Raw genomic sequence first — 17,655 nt, 5'->3', positions numbered from 1 at the left:
ATTAAAGTGGGGGGTCACACAATCTTTGGAAACTTAAAAACTTGCTATTAAGTGTCATTGCGTATTATTAATTTGATTGAAATTACGTAGTTATGGTTAGATTTATATATGGGAGGGGGGGGTATATCATATTTTTCATATGATCAAAAAGTGGGGGAGCAAAATCAGATGTTTGCCCCCCCATGTTCAATAGTCATAGAGCAGCTGCATCGCGTGCTCTTATGCGCAGGCGTCTATGAACCTCGTCATGAAACAAAACGGTGTCAGAAAAATTTGTACTGTCACAAGCCAAAATGGTGGCACACACAGTAACATTGTCATGACACAAAATGGTGGCACACACATCAACTTTGTCACGATCAAAATGGTTGCCACCCATTAGACTAGGTTGTGAAGACTAGCTTCAATAGCCTCCCGTTCAGCTGCTTTGTCCTCACGGTCTGCCTTGTTAATAGCTGCAAGCTCACGCGCCGTCCTAAGCTCCTCATCTCGCCCACGCGGTAGCTCAAAGCACTCTCCCTCCTCCTCCAGAGTTTTACCTGCAAAAACCTTCAGTGTACTCAGTTCCTCAATTAATTGACCTAACAAGTTCTCCTTTTTCTGGCCTGCATCGAGGTCTATTGAAAACCTAGTTGCTGGGTGCTCCAGTAGCACACCATGTTACCGCGCTCGCGCGGGACTCCGTGCTGCGTCACGGATCTGGTTGACTCCGAGTTCGATTCCCGGACTCGCCGTCATTTGCCGAATGTCTCCCCCTGCTCTCTCTCCCATTTCACCCTGCAACTGTCGGTCATGCTTGACCAGAAAAGCGATAAACGCTAAAAAATAAAGTTTTAAAAAAAGAAAACCTAGTTGCTACCTGTATTAACTCATCCTTTGAATTTTTTTCTACCTTAGCCAGTGTTGGCTCTCCAACAAAATCATCAATGTCCAACGTCATTTTTACTATCCACAGTAAACGACAACAAATGAATACAACAATTAACTGGGCACCACAATAAGGGATATAGTTCAATATCCTAAACACAAGCAACTCACCCACCGTTCCTACGACCTGGGGTTCAAACTCCAATTTCCCCTGTATCCACAAAAAGGTTAGCACGTAATTAAATGACAGTGATTTAAGATACCCGGCATAACATAGCACGCAATTAAACTCACAAGCAGTAGTTTAAAACACACGGCATTTCATGTCAGCACGCAAAACAAATCACACTGTATTTAAGACACACGGCATAACACATACTGGATCAAAAGGTCAAGCTCAATAATGCATACAGATCCTATACTAGAGAATCACTACTAACCACACACAGATCCTATACTAGATAATTACAGCAGACACGGCTACTGGACACTAGCTACAGGCCTCTGCTGAGATGAACCACCTACAAGACTAACCCTGTGGAGTCACATATATATATATATATACATTTATCCCAAAAATAATGGAACAAATGCTCTTCAGCAACACAAACAAAGTGAGGCAAAACCTCTTGTGTTACACTCAAGCAATATCCAATAAACAAACTCAAACAAATCCAAACAATTCAAACAGGTGCTCCATACAATCTGATATGACTCACAAATAGCTTCTAAAACCTACACTGCAGTCAAAGAAGGACTGCTAGGCCCACCACATGTCTAATCTAACAAAATACTTATATCAGGTCCTAACACACTAACTATATTCTCTGGCCCCCTAACCTACCTATACTGAAAGCTAATGCACTGTAGACCTAGCTTTCTTCAACCACACCTGCTACCAGCCAAAGATCATATCGACCATATACCCGTCAAGTATATAGTATAGTACAAGACAAATATATGGTACTAATCCCTTCAATGACTGCCCCAGGATTACGTGGTCCACAGGAAGCTAAACACAGCCAGAAAACAATGAAAGTACCTACTTGTGGTGTCCACTAAACTAAATATTTAAACAGCATATAAGTGGTCAAATCAAATTATAAATTAAGAGCATACTCACCTGTTTGAAGACCGGCTAGAGCCCCCATGTTACATTCAAGCCTAAAGTATGGCTCGTGTAGGCCTTGAATGCAAAGTGGTGGACACAGGACAAGACAGGAGTTTATCAAAAATAACTATTTATTCGCAATGCAACTTATTTAGAGAACAAAAAGATGGGGAGCTGGGTGCTCCAGACTCCCTAGTTCAGGATATAATTATAAAGTAAAGCACAAAGGCGAAAAGGACAACTTGCCAAAAATAGACAAGTCAAACAGTGAGCAGGTGAGACTCTGGAGAGCTGAGATCTCTTGTGAAGTGGGAGACACTGCAGCCTGCACTCTGCTCTCCTTTGTAGGGCGTGGTGCCTCATCACCACACCTGTGTCAATTAGAAGGGCGGCCATTTTAATAACATGGAACACCAAAAACAGGAAGAAACAGTGTATCAATCAAACCACCAATTAGTGACAACACACTACAACCACAATGTGAATATGCACCACAGACAGTAAGTATCCCTCCACCATGTGAAAGTAATACGTAACAAATAGAAACAGGGCGGTAGTTGCCTGGGTCTAATTTGCTGCCCTTTTTGTGCAGAGTGGTCACTCTCGCAATTTTGTCCTTGGGGACTATATGTTCTACCCCATAATTCCCTGAGTGGGAGGGTAGTTTGTTTACCAGTGTTGTGCTATGTTTGTGAAGAAGATGTTTAAGTAATTGGCTACATCCAGCTTGTCTGTGATGAGCGTGTTGTCTGTCTTTATGTTTATGTTTGAGAATCTGGTTTTAAGTTTTTTACTGCAGCCTAGTTGATTATTGAGTAATTTCCAAAGTTCACGTGGTTTGTTTTTGTTTTCCTCAGTTTTGTCATTGATGAAATTTTTTTTGGCGGTTTTGACCATGGTGTTTACGTCATTTCTTAGTCTGTTTCTTTGAATTTTTTGTTCAACCACGTGGGCTTGGAGTTCACTGTTTGAGCTTTTGGAAAGCTTTGTCTGACTTTTATGAAGTTCAGAGCATTTTTTGTCTCTGGTCTTCATAGCGGCCAATATTTCAGTGTGCATCCATGACTCAGCGCGATTTTTAACCCTGGTGGTTCTTAGGGGTGCCATGTTGTTGAGTATTGTTGTGAATTTGGTTTTGAATCCAAGCCATGTTTCTTCAACCTGTGTACCACTGAGTTCATATGACCAGTCCATGCTCTCCAGTTCTTGGTTAAAGGCCTCTCTAGAGCAGGTTTTGAGGTCTCTAGATGTGACTGTTTTGTGACAGCCGGCCTTCTGTTTTCTGATCCCTATACTATGCATGCGTGGGCAGGGAGCGCTTGGACAGTGCTTGTTGGTTCTATCACCCCAGAGAGAGTGGGAGGTCTCTCTGGTGGTGTTATAGCCGGAAAGATAATATTGTTTTTCAACATATTTTCTTTAATTTCTTCTTACTTTTGGCTTGGCACAAGGCCTGGATGCGACAGCTGGGACATCTTTTGTGTTTTTCTTACAAAAACGCTTTGTACCACAGGGCTTGTGAAACAATAGTGGGGTCTTGTGGGGGAGATCCCCCTCTGAACACTCTCTTCTCTTTGGGAAGCCTGTGTGGACCTTGTCCCTTCTAAGCTGCTCAAGAACAGAGCTGAGGAGGGGAGTAGAGCCCTTGAAGATGGGAAACCGGACTCATCAGGCTTGGCGCTTCTTCTCCCTCACCATCTAGGTGACAGGAGGTGGCAGCTGCTTCCTAGACTAGTTACTCCTGGGGTTAGGACCTTTGGGGGCCTGGAGTCTGCCGTCTGCATTTTCTTGACTTTATGTCAGAGCCTGGGCATATGACTGGCATGGAGCTGTGGGGGCAGCTGGAGAGGGTTTCCTCAGCAGACACCACTCCTCACACCTCTTCTGCATATATGTAGCTTCAGCTCTGAAGAGAGCTCTCCTTGGTTGTCAGGTTGGTGAGGTTGAGCCATCTAGCTCTCTCCTGAAGAACTATCACATAGCCTGGATTGCCACCTTGTGAAGACAGAGGATGTGGTCCTTAGTAGGCTGGTAAAGATATGCCTCCCAAAATGTCTAAACGGAAGTACAGGAAGTACAGGCTACAGGCTTTCTGGTTTCGATAAAACAATTATAGAAACGTGTGAAGTGCACAATATTTCCTCGTTTAAGCCACTGCAACGCCTTTGCTTGAAGAATTTACTACATGACCGGGACGTTCTAGCTTGTTTGCCAACAGGATTCTGGAAAAGTGTTGTCCGTTCAGAGGCAGCTTCCAGGGGGAAATACATACAGTACACCGGAAATTCTACCCCATAGACACTTTCGGCAGTAGTTCTTTACCAGGCTTTATCTCATGGAGATAAAACTTGGAATGAGGTTAGGTCCTTAGTAACACAGATTTCCTCCCACAACATGGTATCTAGCTTGGCAGTCATCTCCTCTTGAAAGCTCAGCTTCATTGGCCATAAGGACAGAGGAAGCATTCAGAGCTCTAGCCAACAGGGCAACCACCTTGTAGCACCCTCCATAGGGAGCATCTGGCACACGCTGCAGGACTCCATCACCTCACAATCCAACAGGGAGCCTCCTATGATAGCATACTTCTTGCTGTAGGGCTTCACCTTCCAGGTAACTGAGATTTCATCCAGCAGATACTGTATGGGAAGATGGGCAACAGCTGTTTGTCCATTTGCTTAGCTGTCAGATACCCATCCTGAGAGACCCGCCGATCACCTAGCTGATCCAACCACTACCATGTCCTGCAGGTAAACAACAACCAGGTAAAAGAGAGATAGGATGCAAAGAAGCCGGTCTCAAACCCAGTCTAGTCTTGAGTGAAGCTAGAAAGGGGAGTGGTACTCGCTGTGCTGAGGACGGAGTGAGAGAGAAAACTCTCTGACACATCTAACAGGTTAAACCTGATGAAAGGGAATGGGGAAGACCAAGATGTGATGTGAACCTACAAATGTCTCACAAATGAGGACTGAGGAGGTAGCCGTTCCCCTGGTGGAGTGGGCTCTGATTCCGGCTGGTGGGCTTATACCTGCATTGACATAGGCTTGGGAGATGACTTCACAAACCCAGTGAGAGAGACACTATTTGGAAAGTGCTCAGCCACCGGCCAACCGACCATAGCACACAAACAGCTGTCCATGGCTGATGGCCTCGATACACCTGACATAATGTGACAGTGTGTGCACCAGGCACAGCAAGTGTAGGTTTTGCTTCCTCTCATACACAGGTGTGTGTGTGTATGGAGGGGGGGGGGGGGGGGTTCTCAGGACAATGTCCCTAGAACAGAAGGCACTCCTGATGTTCTTGAGGATGAAGGAGGGTTTAGGAATTAGCGTAGCTCTGCTACTGTCCCTGTTAATGGCCAGGCAGTCTGGTTGAACAAATAGGGTGTACATCTCACTGACACACTTGGCAGATGTGAGAGCTAAGAGGAGGGCAGTCAGAACAGAAAACCATTGCAAGGAGGCTTGGTCCAGTGGCTCAAAGGGTTCCTGGCCCAGCCTCATAGCACCATGGCCAAGTCCCATTGCAGCGTTAATGACTTGTCTCACTCCTTGAAGGAAGTACTTTTGTAGAGGGTGGCTGAATATTGGTCTGTTGCAGGACCATATCTATTGGTAAAGAAACCGGGTTTATAGGCACAACTTCCCAGCATAGACAGTGGAAGCATCTTCTCAAGCTGCCCTGATCTCTAATTTTCATCATTCCCACCCTGACAAGCCAGGCAGGTCGCCAGGTGTCTCCCGTGGAGGGGGGGGGGGGATACTGTGAGGGCTGGGCCAGCATTGTGCGCTTCCCAATGGGGGCGAGCCAAGCAATCAGCTTCACGCACCTGAGGATGGTTGCAATCAGCTTGTCGGGAGAGACTGCCATCCACTCGTTGCTACTTCGTATCGTTTCTCCGGTGAGGAATGTCGTGCCATGTCGTGCTTTCTGCCTGGAGGTCCTGTGTTCCCAGGAGGAATGCCTGTTACTTCCCTGTCGTTGTTTTCCTGTTTGCTATTGCCCGTCGGCAGTTTTGCCCGGTGAGTTTCGGATTCCCTGTATGTATCTTCGTTACTGGACTCTGCTCTATGGCCTTCGGGCTTGTTACGTTAATCCTCTGAAGATTCGTTTGGATATTCTACGTCACTGGATGATGCTCTTTCGCCTTCGGGCCTATTGACATTCACCCTTAAAGGGGACGTTCTGAATTCCTCGTTTACTGGACTCTGTTTTTTGCCTACGGGTTGTTTTCATTTTTACCCCTTAACACAATAATTGCCAAAAACGAGTATACTCGTTATTGCCCGCCATGCGAATATCGTTATTTCGTTTATTCGCTATATCTATTCATAATTCATGTCTGCAGTCTCTGTATACCCTGGTGAATGTGTCTGAGCTGGCAGACGGTCAACACCGCCCTCTCCTGCCTTGCAGAGATATTGCATCCCATTGAAAATGGGCTGGTGTGTTTTATGAGCCGATCTGAGCCGTGCGGGCAGGGTTTAAATACTCAGCCGAGGCAGGCGCTTGTAGGGATGGCATGGAATATTAACCCCGCCCACCTGTCCGTGTGTAACGCTCTGCAATGTCGGGGACATGATCGCTGTGGATAACTGGAATGGCGGTCAGATAATTGGATTCTTTTTTTTGCACTACATCAGAGACAAGGTAAGAACACTATATATGAAACCTTGTGTTACAAAGGGTCAGATTAAACCGAATATATATATTTATTGCTTGAGATCCCTTGTATAATATTTGTATATCGTTTGATATCCCTTGTATATTCTTTGTATATATACACGGAATATCCCTTTACCTGGGTACAAACCAGACCATAATATTCGTTCTCCTATTGGACAGCGACCCCTAGGCGCCAACGGCCATACCCTCAATGGCAAGTTCAAAGGCAACGCCAAGGCATGTCTCAACATGTCCAGGTTTGCGCAGTAATACGAGACAGAACTGAGGTTGGCACTAGATTATTCACCTTACGTATAAATACGTCGCAGGTGGATACAGCAGTAGTCTTATCCTAACGTTGAAGCCTTCACCACGAGACAACGTGCTGTGAAGTGGGCCTCTTTGCCCCTGAATAGAGCCTTGAGAACCGCGTGCGAATATATAGCTAAAGTGTCAGAGTTTAACGCAGTATCGTTGAGTTCGACTTATTCTAATGTGAAGTAATAGTCTATCATTTATAGTGTATCGTGCGGCTACCGTTCTTCAGTGACCAGCATTACCACCGGTTCGTCGTACCTATAGCTAGTGCACTTATCCAGGCTGGGCGGCCTAAACTCGTGCCACCACCCGAGGAGTCCTAGACGAGAACCGTTGGATATGTACACCGGAGAACCTACACCGGCGAATGCAGAGCCTTTTCTGGCTGGATTATATTGCTTTGGTACCGTGACTGCTGGAGCAGAGAACCGTCTACCCCACTATCGTGTGGGATCTACCCCTGTGAGGAGCACCCTCGAGCCCGCCTCTAGGACCAGAGGCTGGCTAGCTTTCATCCATGCTGTCGGGCATACTGGATTATAGCTGTTGCTTTGTCTGCGGACCAAGGGAGTACTGCACTGGCTCCTGTATCTGGAGCCTCGTTATTCCGCTTTGACCCAGACTTTGCACCCGAACATTCCTCTACCCTGCCGGCTTACAACCGGAGGGAACCCCCCAGTGTCTCCAGCTGACTACTAGTGTGCCTTACGTAATTGCTATGCTACATGTGGCGTCAGTTATACCCATCTTACTATTCTCATGGACTTACGCTCTTGACCTACTTTAAGTGTTCTTCGCCTTACAAGCGCAAGTATAATTCTCAATCTGTAACCTACCGTTGCTTGCTCTAATAATAATAAATCCCTCTAACTAGAACTTTATGTGTCATTGCCGTATTCTTGTGTGGGTGTTCACCAGATATATTCATGTACTGTATGGCCAGTAATTAAAGTACATAACTAAGTAGTGGTTTAATAATACCATACTCTCAATACAGTCAGGGAATTGTACCCCTCAGTTACACCTTGCGTTGATCTGATATTTATTTCTGTGTGTAGGTGTATGTTCTTATTACCGTTGACTGCGGTGGCCATTTCATGTATGCACGGTGAGATATAATAATGATAATCTAGCGTTGATTTCACTATATATGAAACCTTGCGTTGATCTGATATTTATTTCTGTGTGTAGGTGTATGTGCTTATTACCGTTGACTGCGGTGGCCATTTCATGTATGCACGGTGAGATATAATAATGATAATCTAGCGTTGATTTCAGGATGATTAGATAATCAGCCGAAAAATTACAACGTGATGACTGGATTACACTAAAATGCCCTTTTCTCGTCTTTTTCCTGGAATTACTCAAAAGCACCTAGACCATACTCTATTCAAAACGGTATAACACGGAAATGTACAGATGGATCTGTTTTGGGCATGTTGACTGGAAGCAACTCACTGACAGTCGACAGCGTTATTAGACCCATAGATATAATATAAGTTATATTATCATACTGGCAATCGCGTCTCGCTCTGCCATATTGAGATAACTCTTATCTCCTAGCACTTAATGTGCTCACGAAACAACAAATGCACTCACATGCACGTGACCAGGCCACGCCCCTGCGTCTCCCTATATGACGCCGGAAATGGTCACGCTCCACCTTCCTCTTTTTGTTTCCAACACGGAAGTAGCAGTGCACTCCGTGAACTAGTTGTTATGAAACGCAGGGAGAAATTTCACAATGTTGGGTATTCGCCAGAAGTTCACCAGCCCCTGGAATCTTCTCAGCACATCCTAAACAGCGCGACGGGCCTGTCCTGGGTTTTCCTCGTCTCGTGACAGCGGACCGAGGGACGTCGCGCGACGGTTAGCAGTCGAGCTAAGTCGTGCACAGGTAGGGCCTGCGCTATCAGGCATTGATACTAGCATGAGTAATACTGCTCGTTGTCCCGTGAGACGACCGAGTGACGTATTGCCGCGAGGGGCAGGATATTTGGGAAAACATGGTCGTCATGATGACTCTTTTTTGGGTGTTTTTCCAACTATCCTAGAGCGCACGGCTAATGCTAATGCTACAATGCTGGGACGCCATTCCCTTGTTCCCCACCGAGGGCTGTCTTACTAAAAGGTCTTCCCTCCTCTTAACCATTCATGCTGACGGTCAATCAGTGTCTAATGTTGGGGGCTTGTTTACCATTTACATGGGTGGATGGGCTGAGGCTCAGGGCAGGTGTGCTTTTTGTGAATCTATTAATTGAAAATGGGGGTCCTTGGTGTGGACAGGACTGGCGTTTTTTCTCTGGTCTGCATCCCCTTAACAATTGTGTGTATAGGCTAGCCCATTCTGCAATATGTTAATAGAGTTTTCATTCATTTATTCATTATCCCTTCATGGGTGCACACCACAGTGGAGGTTGTTGCATGCCTACTAGTTAGGCAGTGCTTCACTAGTAGTAGACTTTTGGTCTGCAGCCACCACTGGTGTTCCGTGCTTAGTGAAGCAGGTGGCATCAGTCCTTTGCCTCTGACATGGTGGAACGGTGTCCTGCCCGGCCGACGCCATGAGGCGAGTGGTTGGTGGGCTGATGAAGCCTATACCGCCGCGGTATAGAATTAGCAGCGACTGGCAACATTGTTCAATTTGCTGTTTCATTTAGTCAAAAATGGTGTCGGGTGGTGGGGCCTTAGGGCCAGCCGACGTCAAAACATCACGCAAGGTTTTGAGGTTATTCAGCTTTTTTCCCTTTTTTTCTACTTTTTCTCCCCATTTTCTATTTTTCTCCCTTCCCTAATTTCGTATTGTCCAATTCTACCCTCCCCTGTCTCGAACGCTGTTAGGCCATGCCTCCCACAAGCCGGCTGCAATGTGGACGAAGCCTTGCATCACGTGTCCCCTCCGGTACACAAGGAGGCAGCCGTCGCATCTTTTCACCTGCACAGCGCGATCTCTCAGCGGCAAGGGTCTGCGTGGGAGGGACACGCCGCCCCCGTCGCTTCCTGATTCTACAGCGCAGGCGCACCAACCGACCTGTAGGAGTCGCTGTCCACAACGTCCGATCCCCACCCACCAGCATCCCACCCCCTAATACTGCCAATTGTATTAGTATGAACGACCAGCCAAGCTGGTAGCAACGCCAAGAGCTGGGCTCGAACCCAGCATCTCCTGCGTTGGTGGTGAGCGCCTTGCCCACTGCGCCACCTAGCCACTCCAGGTTATTCAGCTTTTGACCTAGCCGCAAGCTATAACCGCAGGGAGGGCTAGGATGCTGTCAACGCTTGTTCACAGACATCTTTGGTTGGAACAGTCTCCCCTTGAGGAGGAGAGAAGGTTTCCCCTCCTCAGGGCTCCCCTCTCTGCAGAGGGACTTTTTGGTCTTTCCGCAGGAGCGCGGGCGGTATTTGACCTAGGCCCCACACCGCCTCACACCGTGCAGCCGGGGGTGAGGGCGCGGCCTCGCCAGCAGCTGTGGCGAGGCCCCAGACCAGCGGCCATTTTCCCCCGCCTGAGGTACCCTGGGCACAAAGACAACAGGTGATCACGAGGCTGACAGCTTTGACGGCCGAGGGATCGGCTACATTAGACGAGCACGCCCTAAAAAAATGTCACCGTCTAGCTGTGTCCCCCCAACACCAGCGGGATACGGGCTCTGATTTGTTCCCTTTGGCTGCGGGCCCACGAAGCGCAAGCGGCCCCACGTTTCGCTTCTCATGGGGACAGGGGCTGACACCCAGTTGCTAGCTAGGCCTGGGTCTGCCTGTGAGAATGCTGTACTGTCAAGCGGCTCCCATAATAATAATAATAATAAATCAAATTTATATAGCGCCTTTCATAGAACCCAAGGTCGCTTTACAATCAGGACAAAAAAAATAGGGCAAGGAAAGTAGGGGGGGAGGGGGAAGAGGGGATGAGGGAAAGTAGGGGATAATGGACCTAATTTAATCTAAAACTAACTGATGGGGAAAGCCTTGGTGAAGAGGTGTGTTTTTAGAGCGGATTTGAAGGTGTCCAGGGTTGGGGCGTTGCGGATTTCGGGGGGGAGAGAGTTCCAGAGGGTAGGGGACGCCACGCTGAAGGCTCTGTCCCCAAAAGTCCGTAACCTGGTGCGAGGGATGGAGAGGAGACCTAGATCAGAGGATCGTAGGTTCCGGGATGGAGTGTACTGGTGGAGGAGATCAGACAGGTACCGGGGGGCGAGGGCATGGAGGGATTTGTAGGTGAGGAGCAGGAGTTTGAAGGTGATGCGGAACCTGACTGGAAGCCAGTGGAGATGGATGAGGGTGGGGGTGATGTGCTGCCAGGGCTTGGTGTGAGTGAGAACCCTGGCAGCTGAGTTCTGGACATACTGGAGCCTGTCCAGGGCTTTGCTGGGTACCCCGAACAGGACTCCATTACAATAGTCCAACCGGGAGGTGACAAATGAGTGGATCAGGGTCTCCGCCACAGAGTCTGAGAGTGAGGGTCGGAGACGGGAGATGTTCCTGAGGTGGTAGAAGGCAGACTTGGTGACAGATTTGATGTGGGAGTGAAATGAAAGTGTGGAGTCAAGGGTGACGCCCAGGTTACGGACTTCGAGAGACGAGGAGATGGAACAGCCATCAACGTGGAGGAGGAGATCTCCAACCTTCCCGAGCAGTGCCTTGGGGGCCACAACCATGAGCTCTGTCTTTTTGCTGTTGAGTTTAAGTAATTTGGTTGCCATCCAGGTTTTTATAGCGTGGAGGCAGTTGACTACAGACTGTGGGGGGAGCTGGGAGGATGGTGAGGTGCTGATGTAGAGCTGAGTATCATCAGCATAACAGTGGAAGTTGAGTCCGTGGTGACGTATAATCTGACCGAGGGGGAGCATGTAAATGGTGAATAGTAGGGGACCCAGCACAGAGCCCTGGGGGACACCGTGGTTGACTGGGGCCGGGGGGGAGGATGAGCCGCTGACGCTGACAAACTGAGATCTATTAGTGAGATATGAATGAAACCATGACAGAGCTGTACCGGTGATGCCTAGGTTGTCGGAGAGGCATTTGAGGAGGACTGAGTGGGATATTGTGTCGACTGTGTTTGGTGAGCCTGGTGTTGTGTCTGTCGACGGAAAAGGTTGTCAGCGGGGGAACTCGAGGCCCATGAGGTCGCAGTGTGAGTTCCCCCAGCCCCGCCCTCGCCAGGCCGGGTATCACGTTAGTGCCTCCCCCGACCGGAAGACCGGCGGTGGTCAGTCAGGCACGCATGGTTTGGGTGGTAGTAATATCACTGCAGGGCTACGGTGTGTAGGAACCCACCCTATCGGGCAGTGTGGGGACCACACGCCTTGCATGTCCAGCTGCAGAGCAGGCTATCCTCGCCAGTCCATGCCGGGAAGATGTTCAGTGGGGGAGCTTATGTCACCAAGTGTGATGGCCGCTCTCCCTGTATCAGACCGGCCCTTTCTGTCGGGGTCCCCCCTTGGGTGCGATTGCCTCGTTGGTAGTGTGCGATATCCCAGCTCCGCGAGACGCCCTGCTCGCGCGGTTGGCGAGTCCAGGGTTGGCAACGCACAGCGGGTGGGACCGGGCCTCCTATCTACAGATCTTGGCGGACCAGCGCCAGTTGGCGGCGGGTGCGCTTTGGGATTATCATCACGTATGGCTACAGCAGTGCCATATGTCGAGGTGGATGGGGAGAACGCTGAGGCGGGGGCTTGTGTTGCAGTTTGCACAACCCCACCCTCCGTTTTTGGGTTTGGTACAGACCCTTTTTGTCAGGGTCCGCAGCAGTGACAGCTCTGGCCGACGAGATCCAATCTCTGTTGGCGAAGCAGGCCGTCGTCGTGGCCCCATGAGAGGACGCGGTGAGCGGCGTTTTCTCCGGGTATTCTCTGGTGCCCGAGAAATCGGGGGGGGGGGGGGGGTGTCAGACCCATACTGGACCTGTCCCATGGAAGGTTCAGAATGTTGACCATCTCCCACCTGTTAGGCGCTGTCAGGTGGGGGACTGGTTCACCTCCATATACCTGTAGGATGCGTATTCGCATCCCGATCTTCCATCCTAGGGCATACCTACGTTTCCTTTGCAGGGCTTAGCGTACGGGTACCGGAGGCTGCCGTTTGGCTACTCTCTGGCTCCCCGCATCTTCACCGCATCTTCAAGTGCGTGGAGACCGTGCTGGGGCCTCTGCGTCGTCGGGGGTTACGAATTTTATTCCACCCTGGACGACGTTCTGGTCCTCGGCCGGTCAGGGAAGGTCGCCAGGTCTCATACCAGGCAGGTGGTGGAATTCCTCACCAGCCTGGGTTTTGCTGTACACTGGAAGTGGAGTACTCCTCTTATTATTATTATTCTTATTATAATTTCTAAGCTCAAGGTCTATATGGGCATCCCTCTCAGAGCGGCGGCGAGTGGGTGGTTCTCGGTGCGCTCGGGAGGTTCCGTCCTAGGACGGTTACGGCGCTGTCCGTGATGCGCCTGCTCGGTATGATGGCATCTGCTCACTCTGTGGTCCCTCTTGGCCTCCTCTTCATGAGGAGGATACAGAGGTGGTTTTTTTCCAGTATGGAAATGGACCCGGTGTGAGACAAGTGGAAGCGGCTGAAAGTTCCCATGTCAGTACTGGGGGACCTCGTCCTCTGGGGAGGGCCTGGTGCCCTCACCAGCGGGGTCCCCGTGGGCAGCAGGCTGTCACACATCACGGTCTTCACCGATGCCTCCCTCATGGGATGGGGGGGGGGATGTGTCGGACCAACGCAGTAGGGGGCAGCTGGCAAGACCATGCTGCCCGGTATGCGCTACATTCAATGTGTTTGGAATTGAAGGCAGTCCTTCTGGTCCTCAAACGGCTCGGCCACCTTGTGGTGGGCAAGCATGTTTTGATCAGGACGGACAACACGACGTCAGCATTGTATATTGACAGACAGGGAGGAGTGCGCTCCCCCCGTCTGCACCGGGCGGCGGTCGGGCTCTGGCTATGGGCATTCTCCATCTGCGCAGCCTGAGGGCTCTCCACATCCCCGGCAGGGAGAATGTGGGTGCAGATGTGATGTCGTGGGGCGGTCCTCACCCTGACGAGTGGGGACTACATCCAGACATAGTCGGACAGGTCTGGGACCGATTCCGTGGCCGCCCGGGATTCTGTACGCATTCCCCCCCATACACCTGATAGCTCAGCTGTTGGAGCGGGTACGTCGGGAGCGCAGGACTTGATCCTGGCGGGGGCTCAGCTGTGTGGTCCCCGGCCCTGATTCAGCTCTTGGTGGCCCTGCCGTGGCCTGTTCCGTGCCCACCGCGGGCCCTCTCTCAGGCACGCGGAACTCTGTTCTGCCTCCTGTTCTGGGGCAGCCTCTAGGCTTGGCTGCTGAAAGTGTGAATCTGGTGGGGATGTGTCTTGACTCTTCTGTCCACTACCGCGGCTTACGCTGGGGAGTCGCGTATGGTCGAGTGTGGGGGCAGAACATTGTTTAGCCACCCTCTCGTGGAACATTTCCTGCTTGGCGCTCGGCATCTCAAGCCTGTGACACGTTCTCTGTCTCCGAGTGGGACCTCCAACTGGTCCTGGGCCGGTTGTCGGAGGCCCCGTTTAAGCCTCTTGAGCAGGCGCCATTGGATCAGCTGTCTTTAAGACCGCGTTCTTTTTGGCCATCACCTCCGCTAAGCGCGTGGGTGAGCTGTGTGCTCTCTCGGTGCGGCCTGAGTGCTTGTCTATTCGGCCGATAGCGGTGCGACTCTGAGGCCTAATCCAGTCTTCGTGCCAAAGAATATCCGGAGCTCTTTTCGCTCCAGGGATATTGTGGTTCAGGCGTTCGTCCGCCTCCGCACGCTAGTGAGTTTGAGGCGGGCCTTCACCTGTCGTGTCCTGTCCATGCACTGGGGGTTTACCTCAGTCGGACTCGGGCTCTCAGGGCTTCCGTTTAACTGTTTGTTTGTTACGGTGGCCTTCACGCGGGTGAGGCGCTGTCCAAGCAGCACCTGTCACATTGGTTGTGCGAGGGCGTTGTCCTTTGCTACACTACACACACACTACAGGGTACTACATGACACTACAGGGTACTACATGGTACTACATGGCACTACAGGGTACTACATGTCTGCTCTTTTGCAGCACCACAAACATGGGAACTCTCTAACTCTTTCCCTCCCCCGCTATCAGCTCTATCTTTAATCTTTCAAAATGTTCAGTTGCTATCGCTATTAGCTCTATCTTTAATTTTTCAAAATGTTCAGTTGCTATTGCATGCACTCATCTGTGTTTCACTACACACATGAGTGCATGCTTACCAACTGTCCGTCTGCAACACAACTATCACCAACATCTAAGAAGGGAGATCCCCCCTTGAATGGCCCTTCTAAGGTTTCTCTCCTCCACACTGCCTGTGGAGCTTTTTTCCCTATTGTTAGGTTTTAGTGAGTTTTTCCTTACCTTCGCGTGGGGTATGTCTGGGAGTGCTTGCATTCTTTCATTTATTTGCATTCATCTAAACATTTTTGGACCTTATGGTGTTCTTATTTTGTTCTTGACTTATTGTTATGTTTTCTTCTTGACTTGTTTAAAGAAGACCTGTACGGCCCATGGGGACATTAACGTGTGTTGTCGGGCCTTATAAATAAATTTGATTTGATTTGATTTGATTTACACGTTGGCTGGACAGGTCCCCCCTCGGGCTGCTGCCCTTAGGGGGGGCCTCGGTGGAGGATATCTGTGCTGCGGCCTCCTGGTCCTCCCCGGGTCCCTTCGTTAAGTTTTACCTCGTGGACATGACTGGGGGTTCTGTCTCCCAGGCAGTTCTGAGGTCTGGGACCTCTCCTGCGTCCCACCATCTGGTGGGCTAGCAGGGTTGTGTGGGTGTGTGCCACGGGGTGCTGTGTCACACGTGGTCCCGCCTGTGCTGTGCATTTTCAGGGGTGCCTGGTTCCCCCTTTTTTCGCACTTTGGTGGAGTTGACTGCCTCCCCCCCTTCGTTAGGATGGGTGGATGGACGGGACTCCTCTCCTCCCTGGCTGGGGCTTACGGGCCCTCAGGGGGTACACTTGTCGGGCCACGCGTCCGCTCTGCCCCTTATCTCAATATGGCAGAGCGAGATGCGATTGCCAGTATGATAATATAACTAAAGGTTATCCTATAACCTAGTTATATGAATACTGGCTGAGCGTCTCGCTCTTGGATGGTTTTTCCGTGTATGGAAATCGTTCTGAGGAAGGTGGAGCGTGACCATTTCCGGCGTCATATAGGGAGACGCAGGGGCGTGGCCTGGTCACGTGCATGTGAGTGCATTTGTTTGTTTCGTGAGCACATTAAGTGCTAGGAGATAAGAGTTATCTCAATATGGCAGAGCGAGACGCTCAGCCAGTATTCATATAACTAGGTTATAGGATAACCTTTCGATATATTTTAAGCCCTCGCAAATGTTGCAGTCTAAAACTATATCCATTGAATAAAGACCTGGCGATGAAGGGGGATCAGCACCCCCTGTTGCTGGCGGTCAATGTGTTAAAAGGGGAAGTGTTGCAATCTTCTGAAGACAATAAATTACGCCCTTTTTTTGGCTAACATTGAATACATGTCTTGTGTTGTGCTTTTGGGGTCGCTTATATAACTACCGTAATTCCTCTAATAGTGACCCAGGCTTGTATTTGTTTCAACTGTAGCGGGTACCAGGCTTTTATTGAAAGGAGGCATGTATAAGAGAGAGGCCTATATTTCTATCATAATGAATAAATCAACATTTTGTGTCAGTTTGAACCCAGTAAAATGTACTGGGTTCATTTATTGAAACCAAGTACTGTATGAAATAGTAAACAGTGCAATTACAGGTGGTCACTGGTCATTTCAACGTTTTCAAAGTGAAATCAAGTAACTTTACCTGAGTAAAATAGTGCAATCACAATACTGGTTTAAACAATTCTGAGGTAGGCTTACTCTCTTGGTAAACATTAACACGGTGTAGAGACTTCTCTAGCCAACCTTTACTGGCCACAAACGCCTTGCCTCCATCACTCACTGTTGGGTAGATTTCCATTGCTTTTCTTTGTATCATTTTGCGCGACACGCAGTTGTGTTTGTCGCGCAATGGAAAGTAGTGTCTCCATCTCCTCGCTCACTTTTTTTCTCCCTCCTCCAGTTATGCGTGCTCTTTTACCGTCAGCTGCTTTCAGCTAATTCCTTAGTTTTTTCCAATATCGGATTTGTCTGGAATCAATGTTAAAGTGCTTTGCGGCTTTCTCTCCCGAATGCTCCGCCGCATACCTCAAAACTTCCTCTTTAAACTTAACGTCAAACTTTCGTCTCTGTTTAGTACCGGTAGCCATGCTTGCTCTGTTGTTGTTTTGTTACGCGCTGCGCGCGACCCGTGTTCCATATACGGAAGTAAGGGGAGGTTCGCTCACGCGTATATTAGTAACCCGGCTTGTATTAGGAGGTCGGCTTATAATTGCTTATTTCAACAGCGCACCCGGTCATTAATAGAGAGTCGGTTTTTAATTGAATACAGGTCACTATTAGAGGATTTACGGTAACTTTTCCTGCGTTGTGTACTTTTAATTGAAAGACAGACACTTTCTTCACGGTCTTGAGTGGTTTATTCTGGTAACACACAAAGGATCCTGGTTAGACAGGTTATGTGGTCGGCTCATCACACACCTTGAACACCGCTCACTACAGAAGAATTAGGAATAATTAGCCTACTAGCATGTTAGCTAGTTATATACATTTTCGACACAATCTCACTTA

The sequence above is a fragment of the Notolepis coatsorum genome (genome assembly GCF_963971535.1).
Source record: "Notolepis coatsorum genome assembly, chromosome: 18".
Classification (NCBI taxonomy): domain Eukaryota; kingdom Metazoa; phylum Chordata; class Actinopteri; order Aulopiformes; family Paralepididae; genus Notolepis; species Notolepis coatsorum.
Note: the sequence above shows the minus strand (reverse complement) of the source record.